General features: G+C 32.7%; 1 protein-coding gene and 1 long non-coding RNA gene across 8 annotated transcripts in view; both read right to left on the bottom strand.

Moving 5' to 3' along the window:
- LOC111421673 (polypyrimidine tract-binding protein 1 heph) overlaps nucleotides 1–17,354 on the bottom strand; it is a 304,079-nt gene that overhangs the window by 21,900 nt on the left and 264,825 nt on the right. The gene's annotated exons all lie outside the window — the stretch shown is intronic.
- Nucleotides 6,670–7,248, bottom strand: LOC139432777 (uncharacterized). The gene is made up of 2 exons (XR_011642445.1): nucleotides 6,863–7,248; nucleotides 6,670–6,745 (listed from the first exon to the last, which is right to left on the bottom strand). It is a non-coding gene; the product is annotated as an uncharacterized lncRNA (long non-coding RNA).

Raw genomic sequence — 17,354 nt, forward strand, 5'->3', positions numbered from 1 at the left:
TTTTAGCGTCTCTTTCTGCCTACGGATTCACTCCCCCCTGTGTTTCTTGGTTTCAATCCTACCTTTCCCATCGCTCCTTGTGCGTACGCGCTAACACTTCAATTTCTTCTGCTTGTGCAATCAAATGTGGTGTTCCTCAGGGCAGTGTATTGGGTCCGTTACTTTTTTCTTTGTTCGTTAATAGTGCTACTACTTATATCTCGTGTAATTATCATTTGTATGCCGACGACCTGCAGATATATACTACTACTACTGTTGCTGAATTTCCGGCAGCTATTGTGCAACTTAATAACGATCTATCTAACGTCTTGAACTGGTCTCGGAGATACGGACTTAAGTTGAACTCAGTTAAAACGCAAGCTATTGTGTTTGGAACTCGTCAATTACTTGGTAAGATTAATCCATCTGCCTGCAGTGATCTGATGCTGGATGGTAATGTCATACGGTTTTCTAACACAGTTAAAAATCTTGGAGTCCTTCCACTGTCTTGGAAACCGCAAATTCAACATGTTTGCAGAAAAGTTCCACTCTTTAAAAAGACTTCGCTGCTCTCTTCCTCCTGTGGTGCGTCGTAATCTTTGTTACTCTCTTATATTTCCTCACTTTGACTATGCGGACGCGGTTTATCCCGATCTCTCGGTGACTCTTCTGAGTAAATTGCAGCGGCTACAAAATAATTGTATCCGGTTCATATTTGACCTAAATAGATTTGAGCATGTAACGCCGTATCGCAATTACATTCAGATGTTAACCTGTGAGAGACGTAGATCCTTTCGTTTATTAACCATTTTATTTAAAATCCTTCATAACTGCACCCCAAAGTACTTATCAGATAGGTTCTAGCAATTATCAACTCATGAGCTTGCTACTCGTTCACGTTCTGACACTATTCTTACATTTCCCGTTCATAGCACTGAAATTTATCATAGATCATTTACAGTACTGCCTTCTGAAATTCGTAATATTTCTAGAATTACTAATTTTAGACATGTTTTAAAGAGCCACTTGCTTGCCCTTCAACTGGCTGTTTCCTAATTCTTTGTTCTTTGTCTTTCTCTTTTTTTTTCCTCTCTTCAACTGCTCTCACTTGTTGGCAACTGATATCCGGCAGATTCTTTTAGTTTCTTTTAGTCGCTCTCTATCTCTCTTTTTGTGTCTTTTCTTTATTTTTCTCTTTGTTTTTCTTTTCTTGCTTAATCTTATTTGGTGATGTTAATAATATCTAAGTATCACTACTTGCCATATTCAGCAAATACTATTTTTATTTTTGTTTGTTCTGTTGGGTCATTTGGCAGAGATCGCTTGTGCGATAAAATGATCCATTTGCTGATACTGTTTAAGTTAAGTGTATCTTATGTAATTTTGTATTTTTTGTCTGTGGCAATAAATGATAAATAAATAATAAAGAACGATGGGAAATATAGTTTTAAATCGTTTTCGTTTTGAAAGCCTTGTCTTTCATTTCCATAAATAAAAGGAAACGAAAATCTTTGTATGTTAGTCGAGGGATGTTTGACCAAAGTCCGTGCGTTTTGCAAAAAGGCTTTTCCCCGCACCTTCGCCAATCTTACGATTTTACTACGGACTCGGCCGGCCGATTTTCCAAATCCTCCAGACGGGGAAGTTTAAAAATACATCTGGCACACTCCCGACCGGAATACAGATCAAAGGACGGGCCGAGAGCCGGGCGAAATCTTTTTGATGGTGCTGCCCTTCTCGTTCGTTTAAGGGCGGATATCAAACCTGAACACGCGCCACCCCCACAAGTCGTACGCGTCGCGTCGTCGCTTTTCAATTTATTTTTCAAACGGATGATATCGTCGCTCACGGCTACAAAGTGAGTAAGTAAAGGTAAAGTGGACTGGGACGAAAAATTTCTTACGTATCTGTTTCTTTTGATGTTAAAAAATACTATTCATTTATTTTATTTGTTAAAAAAGTTAGTTAATGCAAGTCGTTGAAAGAGTCGACTACTTAAATTGATTACATTATGCAATAAAAAATATGGAGTACTTTTATATAAAGTATTTAAATTAAAATTATAGTACATAGTATCTCATGCTTTGAAAATTATTTCCGTGAATTTCACCATTACCTTTTTATCTTATTATAGAAACTCTAATTGTCTTTAATTTTGTGGAAATAATTCAAGATATTTCTTAAAAACTTTGAATAGTAACACACTACTTTTGAAAGTCCCAGGTTGGTAACTAGACCTTAGCAATCTAGCCTCGTTAATTTATCTTCATCCGAAAAAAAACTTGTTTTAATTACGATGAAATATTTCAGGCAGCAAACAACGGTGGCGCCGCGTGCCGTATCAGCTCAGGGCTTTTAAAAGAAAACTAGGAAAAGGAAAGTTTTCCCAACGGGTCGTGTAAAGAGAAGAGCGGCCGGTTTCAAGTCGCCCGCAAAGTTTTGGGAAATTTTAATTAAAACCGAGCTTGCCTTAATTTATTTATTGCGGCTGAAAGTTGTGTGCTCGGTTATATAACGGCCGCGGGACAACGTTGTATTGTGTATACGAAACCTGTATGCCTGACCTACGCTAATTTGTTACCTCTTTAAATTTAAATTAATTCAACCAACCATTATATATTTAAATATTTTCTTAGTATCCATTAATTTACTTGTATAACAAGTTAATTTAAAATGTGCTATGTGCTAAGCAGAACTAGATGTTCATCTCTTAAAGAACCTATGATTCAACTTATAATAATGTGAATTAATTGAAGTATAGAGGCCGTTTATAAAATGTAAATGAATACATATTAAAAAAATAAGTTTCTTAAAGGTCACCTACAAAAGCGACTTTAATAATACTATACAGATAATAGGTTATTATTACAGGTACTTATAAAAAACGCAATTCATTTGCATTCATGGCCTCTATTATTCAAGAAAGAAAAATTGGTTCAATATTAACACGAAAGTAAGAACATAACTCATATCCTTTTATGGTATGATATGGTTTATAGACCCCACTTTTCTATTGCAACATCAATGACAATTAAATTACAATAGTCTCGATAAACTCCTTTGTAAATCATTATTGAATTATGTATAAAATTGGTTTGATTGGCCCATTTGTATCATTCAGAAGAAATGACAAAGTGGAACATATCAACAAACTTGTTTTTATTGTATACAGGGTGTCTCAGCGAGACCTGTCATTAGACGCTTTGAGAATTCAGACTTAAGTATTGTCAATTACGATCTCTTCGTCTAAAATATTTTCAGATTTCTTGCACTTCCGGTTATACCGGTTATTCCGATCATGTGAAGAAAAAGAAAAAAGTGAAATTTTTGAAAACGGCGTGGGTTTACCATGTCAGGTTAAAAACTCCAACGTCGGGTGATAGGTTAATAAAGTTTTGAAATGCTGAAGGCAGGCGTAAAAGAAACTGTGAAAGCTGAAGGCGTGTTATAAAAAGGGAATTTATCGTTAAAAATCTAAAAGAAAAGGGTATTAATATTATTGAAAGCGTATTATAACGTTAAGTGTTATCGAAAAACTTGAGTCGTGTGCACATATCGACTGGTTATAACGGACTGAGGTCAGTTAAAAGAGGAAGTAAGTAATATGACATCTTAAGAAAATGAAAAATTGGTATCAGGATGTGACAAACCAAATGCAAGAGCGGTGAGTTTGAAATTATATGAAAGGTGTAAAATATCTATTATAATTGTTAAAATCAATAATTTCATTCAAAATATGTTCAGGGTTTTTAATGTGGTATGATTTTATATAGTATTCCTCAAATAGGTCCATTTTTTTGGATTTATTAAGATGTTTTAGAAGTTTAATTTTGGATATATCAGTTTTATGTTTATGTTCTTTCAAATGTTTATAAAAAGTAGAATTTTCTTTATTTAAGTGTTCCTTGAATCTAGTACTGATATTCCTTCCAGTTTGTCCTATATAAAAGGAATCGCAATCGTTACAATTAAGTTTGTAAATCCCACTTTTAAGTTTATCATCGAATATGTGTTTATTATTAGTTAATAATTGGCCCAATTTAGCATTAGCACGGTATACCGGTGTGACATTAAACTTATTGAAAATATCGGAAAATTGTTTTTGGATTAAAGGGTGGAAAGGTATAGAGACAAAAACGCCGGGGTTGGAAAAGTGGGGATATATGAGATTATTAATTCTAGCTTGATGAATGCGGAAAAATAAATTTTGAAGCTCCTGAAGGGAGTAACCATTATCGAAGCCCAGCTTGATGATAGTATTAATTTCCTTGTTAAAACTAGCACGTGAAAGTGGGTAATTTAAAATTCTATCAAAAAAGAAACGAAAAACATATGCGTATTTATGTTGAAATGATGTAAATGAATTTTTTGGGATTAAGGTATTGGTAGTAGTAGGTTTTCTATATATGTCGAATAGGATTCTGTTCTCGGAGGTGCACTTTGTTATAGTAAGATCAAGGAAGCAAATAGATGAACATTTTTCTACTTCGTAAGTAAATTGAAGATTATTAATATTGTTAAAAATGTTATTAAGAGCTATAATGTGGGATCTTTTTCCGTTGTATATCAGAAGGATATCATCAACGTATCTTTTATAAAAGATAATATTTTTAGTAAAAAATTCATATTTCTCCGAGAACAGAATCCCTTCGAAGTGGTTAACAAAAATATCAGCAATTATCCCTGAAATGGGTGAACCCATGGGGAGGCCATCCTTCATCTGGTAAAATTTGTTATCAAAAATGAAAAAATTCTGTTTGCATACCAATTCCAACAAGGAGACGAAGTGAATATTAGAATATAAGTTTTTAATATCGAAAGAGATGAGGATGGAGTTATTATTGATTTGGATATCTTGAAGAGAATCAATTAATTGTTTTGAGTTTTTAACACTATATTTTATATCACTATTAAAATTGTTGTATAGGAATTTTTGAAACTGTTTGGCAATCTTCTCTGAAGGAATATTAACATTACTAATAATAGGTCGAATACTATGGTCTTCTTTGTGAAGTTTAATTAAACATTTGAGAACAGGTGGGAGGGGATTCATTTGAATGAGTAAGTAAGTATTAAAGTTAAATTTAACAAGAGTATCTTTGCTAGAATTAATAAGTTTTTTGAGAAGGTTATTGTAAGATTGAGTTGGGTTTTTGTTAATTAATGTAATATTATTTTGTTGAAAGAAAGAGAATGTTTTTTGAAGATAAGAATTTTTATTAAGGATAACTAGACCGGCGTTTTTGTCCCCAAGTGTCTTCTGTTTTATGTTAGCGATCTCCCTGCGGTCACAGCCCGTGTGAGTGTTGTTGTCTTTAATGATGTTTTTAATATTGTTAAGCATAAATTTGTGAATTTCAGGTTTGAATTGGAGTTGTGACTCCAGGAAGATCGCGAGTTCAATTTTATTAAGTTTTTGTGGGAAGGAAAATTTGTGGCCATAATTAAAGATTTTATATTCGGTTGTAGAAAAATACATGAAAAGCGCGACAAAGTTCGTAGTATGATTCCCAGATCTTCTTTGGCAGCTCGAATTGAGGTGTTGGGACGGGGCTCGAAATAAGCCAAGGTATTCACCTCTTCCGTTGCATTATCTACTACATTTTTTGGTCAGTTTAACACGTGATTAATTGGTCCAAAATGCAAAAAAATTGTTTCTATTCCTCTAAATTTACCTTTTGTCATCGGAGATAAATGTGGATAATTTTCATTAAACATTCTGCAAGTTCTACTAAGAACTTTGTCGCACTTTTCGTGCACAAAAAATAAATTATGGATTTCTTCATTTGTATAAACATTATTTACGTTATTAATATCCATTTTAACTAGTTTTAGACTCACAAGCATCAAACAACCTAAATTAGACTTTGACGTTTATCAATAAGTCATTAAACATTTGTTTTCCATGGCACACTAGGTTAATATCCATATGATATGTGAGCATTTTTCAAAAAACCCTAATTATTTCTCAAACTATTAATGTTAGGCATAGGACATATGGAATACAAAAGATGTAAAATGAGACGCGGAAGACGACTAAGTAATAAAATATGGGGGGTGCCATTTAAAAAAATGAAGTTATGGTGCTTCCAAATTTCGAAAAGTTAATGTATCATAGTAAATTGACCAAACGATCTAGACAGCCGTTCTCGGCACCAAAACATACTCCATCATGTTGTTTAAGCATGTTCTGAATCCTAAATTGATATCTCAAAAATTGAGTGTTCTATGATTTTTTGAACAAATGTCCGCTGGAACAAATTTTTCTAGAAAAATTCGAATAACTCGAGAACGGCCGAATCAAATTGCAAAAAGTAAAGTTATTTGTAAACCTTCAAAACAGACAAATCCAAATATGTAAAAATATACAGGGTGTTCCATTTAAAAAAATAAAGTAGGTGGCGACTTCCGGTATAACCGGAAACCGGAATCTGAAAATATTTTAGGTGAAGAGAACGTAATTGATAATACTTAAGTCTGCATACTCAAATTTTTTGTTTGGCCAGAACCCCAGAAACGTCTAATGACCGGTCTCGCTGAGACACCCTGTATAAGTGAATAATTAGAACTAACACTAGATTTAGCACTATCACTAGAACTAACACAAGACCTAGAACTAGAAAGTATCGAAAGTATGTTGCTGAAGTCGCACGGCTAAAACAGAAAGTTTCTATAAAGAATATAACGAAAAAACTTCTAAACTTGCTTTATTTAATTTAATATGCAGTCAGACCGGTTTCGGGGCTAGCCCCATCATCAGTGACAACTAAATATAAACGGAGAAAACATAAATTATAATTATAAAAATATATAAAAATGTATATGACAAACATTAGCAAAAAAACAAATTAAAACATGCTAAAAAATCTATAAAACTACTCACTGTCAGTGGCAAACTAAAATTGTAGAACGAAGATCATCAAAAGAACAGGGGGAGCATGTAAAAGCTTGTATAAGGCTGAAGGCTTTATGAAGCGGTGATAAAACTGTATAACAAAATGACGAAAGTAAAAAAGGCACGTTTTTTTGAAAAACTAAAAGAGAAGAAAAAACAAAAATTATAAAACAAGCGAAAACAGATACAGAGGAAAATAAAATGAAAAATAATTAAACATAGGTAAATAATCAATAAATAATAAAGATATACCTTGCTAAAGAAAATCAAAAATACACGTTGATACTTATCGAGACGTGAAGAGACTAAAATTGAGGACAAACTTGAAAATCATATTGAAAAGAAAAAGTGAAACAGAAATATAGAAAATAAAAAGAGCCCCAAAAATAGAATAGAAACATTATTTTAGATTTAAGTATGTAAATAAAGGTTTATAAAGATTTTGAATTTGGTCATTTAAAATTATATAATTATTGTTTAAATTTAGTTTATAAATCTCCAGCAACTCTAAAAGATCTAACTTAAAACCCTTCTGACATTTGTGAATCAAGGATGTGCTATCATAATCAATTTTATGTCCTGTCTCAATTTTGTGTTTGTAAACTGTTTTCTCCGTTTATATTTAGTTGTCACTGATGATGGGGCTAGCCCCGAAACCGGTCTGACTGCATATTAAATTAAATAAAGCAAGTTTAGAAGTTTTTTCGTTATATTCTTTATATAAACCACTTGCAACATGGATCTACATTCTAAAAGAAAGTTTCTAGTTCTAGGTTTAGTGTTAGTTCTAGTTTTAGTTCAATAAAAGTATGCAACATAGTAATATCTTACGTTAACTAGCGCTACTTACCACTGTTACTAGAACTAACTTTAGAACTAGAACCAGATTTTATGTGGGACAAAGTAAGTAGGTACGCCCTAGTTTCTATGTAAATATATTTTTGTATATTGCGATTTAAGTGAAATTGGTCGGCGCATATCTGAGCTTATGATGCAAATAGGTAAACGAACCAAGAATAATGAGAGAAGGTATTAAATGTTAATTTTCAAAATTTGAGAACGATCGATCGAAACTGTCCAAACATTGGTGAATCGTCGATTTGCTTCTGTAAATATTAAATTATTCCAAAATCTCCCTCGAAACCTGCTGCAAACGATCCGAGTTATTTGTCGCAAACGCCATCTGCCGATTTGTAGTTGATCGAATCGCATCAAACTTAATTAACCGTCGTTAAATTTTCGACCCCCTTCTATAATTATAAACTCTAACAAAAAAATGAAGTTGTCGCCATCAATCATTGCTTTTTGTACTTATCGTGCCTCAATCGCATTGGTGTTCGAATAGAGCCGGGAGCAGGTTTTTCCCTATTCAGTTTTCACGAAAAGTTCTCTGAACGGATGCGGATCTCGGCAAATCGAAAGTGCGCCCATATTTTATCTTGCGTTCCCGCGGGATAACTTTCGGAGAACGTTTCCGAAATTCCCGCGCGATCGTAGCGCCGCGTAATGTAGGTAAGGTCGATGCGCGAACGTATTCTTATACTGTTCTTATTCTTTCGTAGGCGGCGAAAGAAAATATTTACAATGCTGATTTGAGTCGATCCGATCGCGTTCTTGCCACTCACATCGTTTTATCCCGTTTTCTGTATCATTTTAAAGTTACAACTTAAAGTTGCAAACATTTCAAAGCCCCGAGAAAATAATTACAACGAATGACTTAACTAAGAAAGAACTACTTTTTATGGAAATCCGCTTATATTTGAATTTTGAATAGAGAAAGTGGTGATTAAAAAAAAGCCCATCGTCTCGAAGCGATACCGTAAATTAATAAAGAGTAAATTCCACTTAACGTCACCGAAAGAAACGGTGAAAATTCTCCGGGAATGAGAAATTTCCCGTTTTTCCCGACCGAATGAAAAGTATACCTGTCACCGAAATTTTAAATTTTAGCTGCCTTGCCCGGGAACTGATTAATTACCGTTTCAAACCGGGACAATTTTCCTCCAGCGTCATAAAATAATACAGATAAATTGCATTTTTTTTTTTTCATTAGGCATTGTTAAAACGTGCTTTTATCGACTAAAAAATGTAGGTCATGATGTTCACAAAGAAACCAACAATAATAAAGAAATTAGATGGTGTACTCTCTACAATTGATCATATGAGAAATTTTCCAAGTAATGGTACTACACAGTAACTCCGTAAACTATCTACAAGTAAAAGAGGAAACATTCTACTCTCAGAATTAATAACGAAAACGAATAAAACATTTTTTGTGATGAAATACATAAAGCTCCATCACCGGCAAACTACGCACATTGTCCTGGTAACAATGCCCCTATTCTGGCAAATTCCATGTAGGAGTTAATGCATTAATCGATAATGCCTAACTTAATTCATACGCACCATGTGACGTCACGAGGGACAATGTAACGGGCTGCAACGCCTGCTCAGGGAGAAAAGCGTGTTCGCCTACCAGGAAAATCGAGTTTATTTAACAATAAGGCGGGTTCATCCGGTCGTATCGCTGGATTAGCTTGTTCTATTATTAACACGTTCGCAGATTGCGTTACCGAAGACGCAGTAATTATAGGTTGATGTACACTGCGCGCGTATCTATCGTTCACGGATGTATGTATAAGCAAATTTAGCAAATAGCAGACGGAATGTTGTGCTTTTAACGCGTACATCACAAGACTTAGACAAATTAGTAAACCAATTAAAAACAAACAATGCCGGGTAAAATTGGATTTCTACAGTTTGTGTTTCAGTAAGATCAAATCCAACTGAAATCACATTCACTGCATTCGAAACCTATACGAAGTTAGCCCCCAATTTTTCTAGCCCCCTCTAGATTATAACAAGAGAACCACTCAACCGATTTCGATAAACAATGTCTCATTCGAAAGCTCAATCCTTGGCCAATACGAAAGTGGAAATGCCCGATTCGAAATCTCTCTCGAATTCCGCTAAAACGCCAAAATAATGCGAAGGTACACGAAAATAACACAAAAATGACCTTTTTTAAGTGGTGATAACTCGTAAACGATGTACCCGATGATCAAGATCTATACGTCATTCGATTCGTCATAGTTTCTTCTATCGAAATCACAAAATGCCCGACTTCAATTCTCCCCCGTTAACCTTGTACAGCCCACGGAATGACACCGTGTTCGGCTCGTTGTTTACGCACTTATAAACGACCGTTAAAGTCTAGCCCCCAATGTAAAAAAATTAATTTAAACTAAATCGACTATAACAAGAGAACGGTTTGACGGATTTGATGTTTTATATCTCAATCGATAGCTTTCGCCTGGCTGAATGCAGTTGTCGAAATGCCCGATTCGAAGTATTTAAGAATTTTGATTAAAACACAAAAAACGAATTAATCAAACACATCAATTATCTCCTTAACTAATTGACCAATTTTAGACATCAACATCTCGATCGAAAGTATGATCTACAATGAATGCGAAGGTGGAAATGCCCGATTTCAAAATTTACTAATTACCTGCGTACAGCCATTGAAATGACCCCGCGAATCTGCCGACTGGAAGTCTAGCCACCAATAAGAAAAAATTAATTTTGATTACATTCGCTATAACTAAAGAACGGTTTGACGGATTTTAATGGTTTATATCTCAAATGAAAGCTTACGTCTGGCTGAATGCATATGTCAAAATGCCCGATTCGAAATATTTAAGAATTTTGAATAAAACACAAAAAATTAATTAATCAAATAAGTCAATTATCTCCTTTATTATTTGACCAATTTTAGTCGTCAATATCTCCATCGAAAGTATGATCCATGGTGAATGCGAAAATGGAAATGCCCGATCTCTAAATTTGCTAATTAAGTACGTACGATTGTTTAAACGACTCCAATGACTTTACTGCCTGGAAGTATTACTTACATAAAAAATAATTTTTTGTAAACGGATTATTACTAGAGAACAACTAAATGTGAATATGTTTGAAATATTCTACTAATCATAATAAAATATGTAAACAAACGAACAAAGTAATAGACTGATTTAAAATGTATTTGTACTAAAACAGAAAATCTTTTTTCATTTTTGGTTTTAGTATTTCTACCTTTAGTATAACTTATTGTTGTTCTTACTAGTTTTCTACTCTTCTTTTTCAAATTTTATATTTTTAGCTGTATATAGTTTCACATAAAAAGCGCCCCAACACATAACTCTGTTGTTTATATTGAAATATAAATAAAGTTTTCAGGGGCAAGGTGCTAATTTACACTTCTTTAAATTTTTACAATTCTTTTAAAATTTTCTATTATTTCCAATTTTTCTTAAACTTTTCCAACTTTTCCTTCAAATTGTATAATATATTTTTCTCTTCATTGCAAAAGTTAAAATGTTTTCTGAATATTCCATAAAAAATAATGTATAAGTGACAATAAAAATAAAAATGTTGAAGAATGTGATAGACAAAATCAGTCCACTCACTGAGTCGTTTAAACAACCGTACGCATTTAATCAGCGAATTTTGAGATCGGGCATTTACATCATTGCATTCACCGTGAATCGTACTTTCGATCGAGATGATGTTGACTAAAATTGGTCAATTAATAAATAGATAATTTACTTATTTGATTAATTAATTTTTTGTGTTTTATTCAAAATCCTTAAATATTTCGAATCGGACATTTCGACATAATTATTCAGCCAGACGCATGCTTTCGTTTGAGATATAAAACATTAAAATTGGTCAAACCGTTCTTTAGTTATAGCGAATTTAATCAAATTAATTTTTTTTTATTGGGGGCGGCTAGACTTCTAATCGGTAGATATGTGGAGTCATTTAAATAACCGTACGTAGGTAATTAGTAAGTTAGTAGTTAAGTATTAGTAGTTAAGGAGATAATTGATGTGTTTGATTAATTCGTTTTTTGTGTTTTAATCAAAATTCTTAAATACTTCGAATCGGGCATTTCGACAACTGCATTCAGCCAAGCGAAAGCTATCGATTGAGATATAAAACATTAAAATCCGTCAAACCGTTCTCTTATTATAGTCGATTTAGTTTAAATTAATTTTTTTACATTGGGGGCTAGACTTTAACGGTCGTTTATAAGTGCGTAAACAACGAGCCGAACACGGTGTCATTCCGTGGGCTGTACAAGGTTAACGGGAAAGAATTGAAATCGGGCATTTTGTGATTTCGATAGAAGAAACTATGACGAATCGAATGACGTATAGATCTTTATCATCGGGTACATCGTTTACGAGTTATCACCACTTAAAAAAGGTCATTTTTGTGTTATTTTCGTGTACCTTTGCATTATTTTGGCGTTTTAGCGGAATTCGAGAGAGATTTCGAATCGGGCATTTCCACTTTCGTATTGGCCAAGGATTGAGCTTTCGAATGAGATATTGTTTATCGAAATCGGTTAACTAGTTCTCTTGTTATAATCAAAATACTATACATGTAAAATCCTATCTAATTGGAGTGCGGGAAGTTAGCCCCCCATTTTTTGATTTTAAAATTTTTTATTGTTGTTCTAGATTGTTCTAGAGTTGTTCTACATTGTTCCAAAGCGGAAAATCGAAAAAATAAAAGCTCCGCGAGAAAACCGAAAAAACGGGTTTTTTGGCTAGCCCCCCATTTTTGGAAAAATCAAATTTTCTTTGTTGTTCTGGGTTGTTCTAGTTGTTCTAGTTATTGTTCTAGAAAATCAAAATTATGGGATACAACATTACGAAGTTATAACTAAAAATAGGTTTGGCCGCCGAAATGTCTAGTTGATTGCTGTGACCATAGCTTTTCTATTATCAATTCCATATTACAAATATATACTTATTATAGCTAACGCAATCTGGAACAGCTATTATTTTTACTAGAACAACTCTCTAAAGGGCACTTTACTCTTTGAAAATTAAAGTTTTTAGAAGTTTCAGTCAGTAATTCTTGTGTCAGCGGTTTTATATTACACAATAAGAATTAAAAAACATAGGCCAATCTAAAATAACTCAAACTTTGCCGATTCAAATTGTTCTAGATGTGTTTTACGTTTAACACGGACATTAATTTTGCAAAATCACATATTTTTTGTTGCTCTAAATTGTTCTTGTTGTTCTAGGTACTTAAAATGTTTATTTAATCACTGCGGCTTTAGTTCTTTTAAAGTTTCATATTAAAAATTAGTACTTACAACAATTAAAACAATTCAGAACAGCTGTTATTTTCACTGGAAAAACCTTAAATATGAGTTGTTGTGATATCGGACAGGTTTTAACCTTAATAATAATAACCTTTAATAAAATAATAGTTTTAAAAAATTAAAAAATATGGAATAATCTGACCATATAATTTCCTAAAAATCAGCTTTCTCTTTAAACTTATAATAATAAAACATAAGTTGCGATTTGTGTATTTTAGTGTATTTTATTTTGTAAAACAAAGTAATAAATTAATAAATAAACCAAACTAACAAAAGTAGGTTGGGCTGCTAAAATGTCTAGTTGATTGCTGTGACCATAGTTTTTCTATTTTCAGTTCCATATCACAAATATATATATATATACAGGGTGATTCATAAGTAATGGGCCAAATTGTAAATGTACGTTCAGGAGGCCAAAATAATAATATTTTCATTAACAATAATGGGTCTTAGTCTGCTCCTTACTGAGATACAGGATGTTAAAGCGAAAAAAATAAAATAGATTTTTGTTAATAGATCAGCTACTTTTCTACATAATGACTCATAGTTGACTTATAGTTTTTGTAAGGGTAAACAATAATGTGTGAGAGGATTTGAGTTAACTCGTAGATGTCGCCACATGCGCCATATGAATTAGATGAAATCAGCTACAAATTTTTTATCGCTCATTATTTTACAACATACTTGTTTAATTTGGATAGCCCCATCATTTCTGTAGAAAAAAGCTATACTTCTTTGATCTTGAAAATATTAACGATTTTCGAGATATTTGAATTTTACTAATTCACTACACTACATTTCACGGTGGTCGACGTAGCATTAATCTGTTAAGACACAAGCATGGCATGGAATGTTGACATTTACCTAACCGTAATTGATAATTGATAACAATATTAAACTGAATTTATTGTACGCCAGTTAATAAAACGAAATACAACATTAGAACAGACTTGAACTAAGACCACTTACGACAACTGTTATCAAAACCTACATGTTAATGTTGTGCGAAGTTAAATTAAATTTAAGCTTAATTATGAGCTACTGCAAAAGGTTTTCAACATGACCACCACCAGCATTTATACACGCATTTAACCGTTTGGTTAAGGATTGTCTGACTTTAAAAAATGTAGCAGGATTATTTCGTATTGAATTGGCTGCATCTTGAATTCTATTCCATAACTCGTCTCGTGTATTTATAGTAGGTTCAGCATAGACCATTGATTTCATGTAACCCCACACATGGTGGCCACTGAAATTCACTACCACGTCCAATCCAACGGTGAGGGAATGTTTCATTCAGATGTTCGCGCACAGCACGTGAAAAATGTGGAGGAGCACCGTCTTGCATGAACCACATATTTCTTCTTAGTTGTAATGGAAGATCTCCCAAGAGGTCGACTAAGTCATTATTTAAAAAAATTAAATATGACTCTCCATTTAAATTAGGAGGTAATTCAAGTGGGCCCAGTAATGTATTGCCTATTACACCGCACCACACATTTATTTTAAACTCGTGCTGGAAATGTCTATCTTTTTTTAAACGAGGGTTTTCGGTTTCCCAGGCATGACTATTTCGCCAATTAAAAACTCCGCGTCTGGTAAAGGTTGCTTCATCCGTGAAAAGAATGTTATTTAGGAATGTTGGATTATTATTCAATTTTCCTTTTAGCCACTGACAAAATTGAACTCTGATTCGATAATCTGTTGGAAGTAAATTTTGCACAGGTATAAAATGATAGGGATATAAATTTTCCTTGTGTAAAATTCTAGTCACGGATGGTTGGCTTATTCCAGTTGCTGCAGACAATCGACGAGTGCTTATTTCAGAATTTTGCGCAATTCTTACCAAAATTTCATCTTCTTGCTGCGGAGTGATAATCTTAGGACGTCCTGTATGATATTTTGGACGAAATGAACCTGTTTCACCCAATCGATTATAAATATTTTGAAATATCTTCCGGTTTGGCTGCCTTCTGTAAGGGTACATTTCACGATATTTTCTGGATGCTGCTTGCCCAGAAAAACGTTCTTGTGCGTAAACGCATAACATGTCTCTCATTTCTTCGTTTGAAAAGTGATTATGTCTCGGCATTTTGATTTATGTTAGGACAAGAATGAATCAGTTTACTTAACAATAAAATGTTTTAAACTATTCATTAAACGTAAAAGCTCATTGACGTTTCATAATTCATATGGCGCATGTGGCGACATCTACGAGTTAACTCAAATCCTCTCACACATTATTGTTTACCCTTACAAAAACTATAAGTCAACTATGAGTCATTATGTAGAAAAGTAGCTGATCTATTAACAAAAATCTATTTTATTTTTTTCGCTTTAACATCCTGTATCTCAGTAAGGAGCAGACTAAGACCCATTATTGTTAATGAAAATATTATTATTTTGGCCTCCTGAACGTACATTTACAATTTGGCCCATTACTTATGAATCACCCTGTATATATATTATACCTAAGCAATCTGGAACAGCTAATATTTTCACTAGAACAACTCTATAAAGAACACTTTACTCTTTAAAAATTAAAATTTTTGGAAGTTTCATAAGTTCATAAGTAAGTTTCATTAATATCTATTTCAATAAAAAATAAAAAATATATTGTTCAAAATACTTGCGGATTCGACAGTATATTTCATAGTTTAGCATTTGCCCGTACACACAATTCATTTAGAAATCATGTTGAGAATGTTTGCACAGATTGCTTTAGTTTCCTAAAATTATTTTTAAAATCCGGTTCTAGTAAAGCAACATATAAAAAAAGAGCTGAACTATTAACAGGAATAAATTATTTTGGAAGCCAGAATATTGTGGCTATTTCAAATATTGCGTTTCTTTGCACACAACTATTTAAAGAAGAATTTAGTTATTGTAGGACTAAAAACTGCAATAATTGTTTAAACGTTACTTTCCATAAAAACATAATTTTACCAATTGACATTGACATCGTAACAATATTGCATAGCCAGCACAGCTAAAGCAAGTAATAGAAAACTACATGCAAACTCTAAGCAACAATTGCAAAAAATGTGGTCTGTTTATAGAAACAACGAATGGAGAGAACAATAAAACAAAATTGAGTGATTACGCACGCAATTTGTCTTTGAATCTTTGAAATCTTTGAATGATGTAGGACACTACCCGGCATTTGTGCCCAATAATGCCAATTGGATTATTGTATTATTTAATGACTTACGAAAAAAATCCGTACAAGTTGAAAAAGCTACTGAAATAAATGCACAAATGTGCATATATAATAATAAATGTGCGTTTATAAATGAGCAAAGTGATGTAACCGTATTATTCCATGATATTAGTTTATTTACATAATTTAGTTTATTTAGTTATAGTTTACCTTAGAATAAGTTATTGTACTGATATAGTAATACTGATCGAATAGTTATTGTTTTATTTGTTAGTTTAGTTTATTTATTAATTTATTACTTAGTTTATACAAAATAAAATATACTTTAAATCGCATCTTATGTTTTACTATTATAAGTTTAAAGAGAAAGGTGAAACTTGTGATTTTTAGAAAATTAGGATGGTCAGATTATTCCATATTTTTTTAGTTTTTTAATATCACAACAACTGAAATTTAAGGTTTTTCTAGTAAAAATAACAGCTGTTCTGAATTGTTTTAATTGTTGTAACTACTAATTTTTAATATGAAAGTTTAAAAGAACTAATGCCGCAGTGATTAAATAAACATTTTAAGTACCTAGAACATCATGAACAATTTAGAGCAACAAAAAATATGTGATTTTGCAAAATTAATGTCCGTGTTAAACGTAAAACACATCTGGAACAATTTGAATCGGCAAAGTTTGAGTTATTTTAGGTTGTTCTATGTTTTTTAATTCTTATTGTATAATATAAAACCGCTGACACAAGAATTACTGATTGAAACTTCCAAAAACTTTAATTTTCAAAGAGTAAAGTGCCCTTTAGAGAGTTGTTCTAGTGAAAATAATAGCTGTTCCACATTGCGTTAGCTATAATAAGTATATATTTGTAATATGGAATTGATAATAGAAAAACTATAGTCACAGCAATCAACTAGACATTTCGGCGGCCAAACCTATTTTTAGTTATAACTTCGTAATGCTGTAACCCATAATTTTGATTTTCTAGAACAATTACTAGAACAACTAGAACAACCCAGAACAACAAAGAAAATTTGATTTTTCCAAAAATGGGGGGCTAGCCAAAAAACCCGTTTTTTCGGTTTTCTCGTGGAGTTCTTATTTTTTCGATTTGCCGCTTTGGAACAATGTAGAA

This window comes from Onthophagus taurus, chromosome 2 (genome assembly GCF_036711975.1).
Source record: "Onthophagus taurus isolate NC chromosome 2, IU_Otau_3.0, whole genome shotgun sequence".
NCBI lineage: Eukaryota > Metazoa > Arthropoda > Insecta > Coleoptera > Scarabaeidae > Onthophagus > Onthophagus taurus.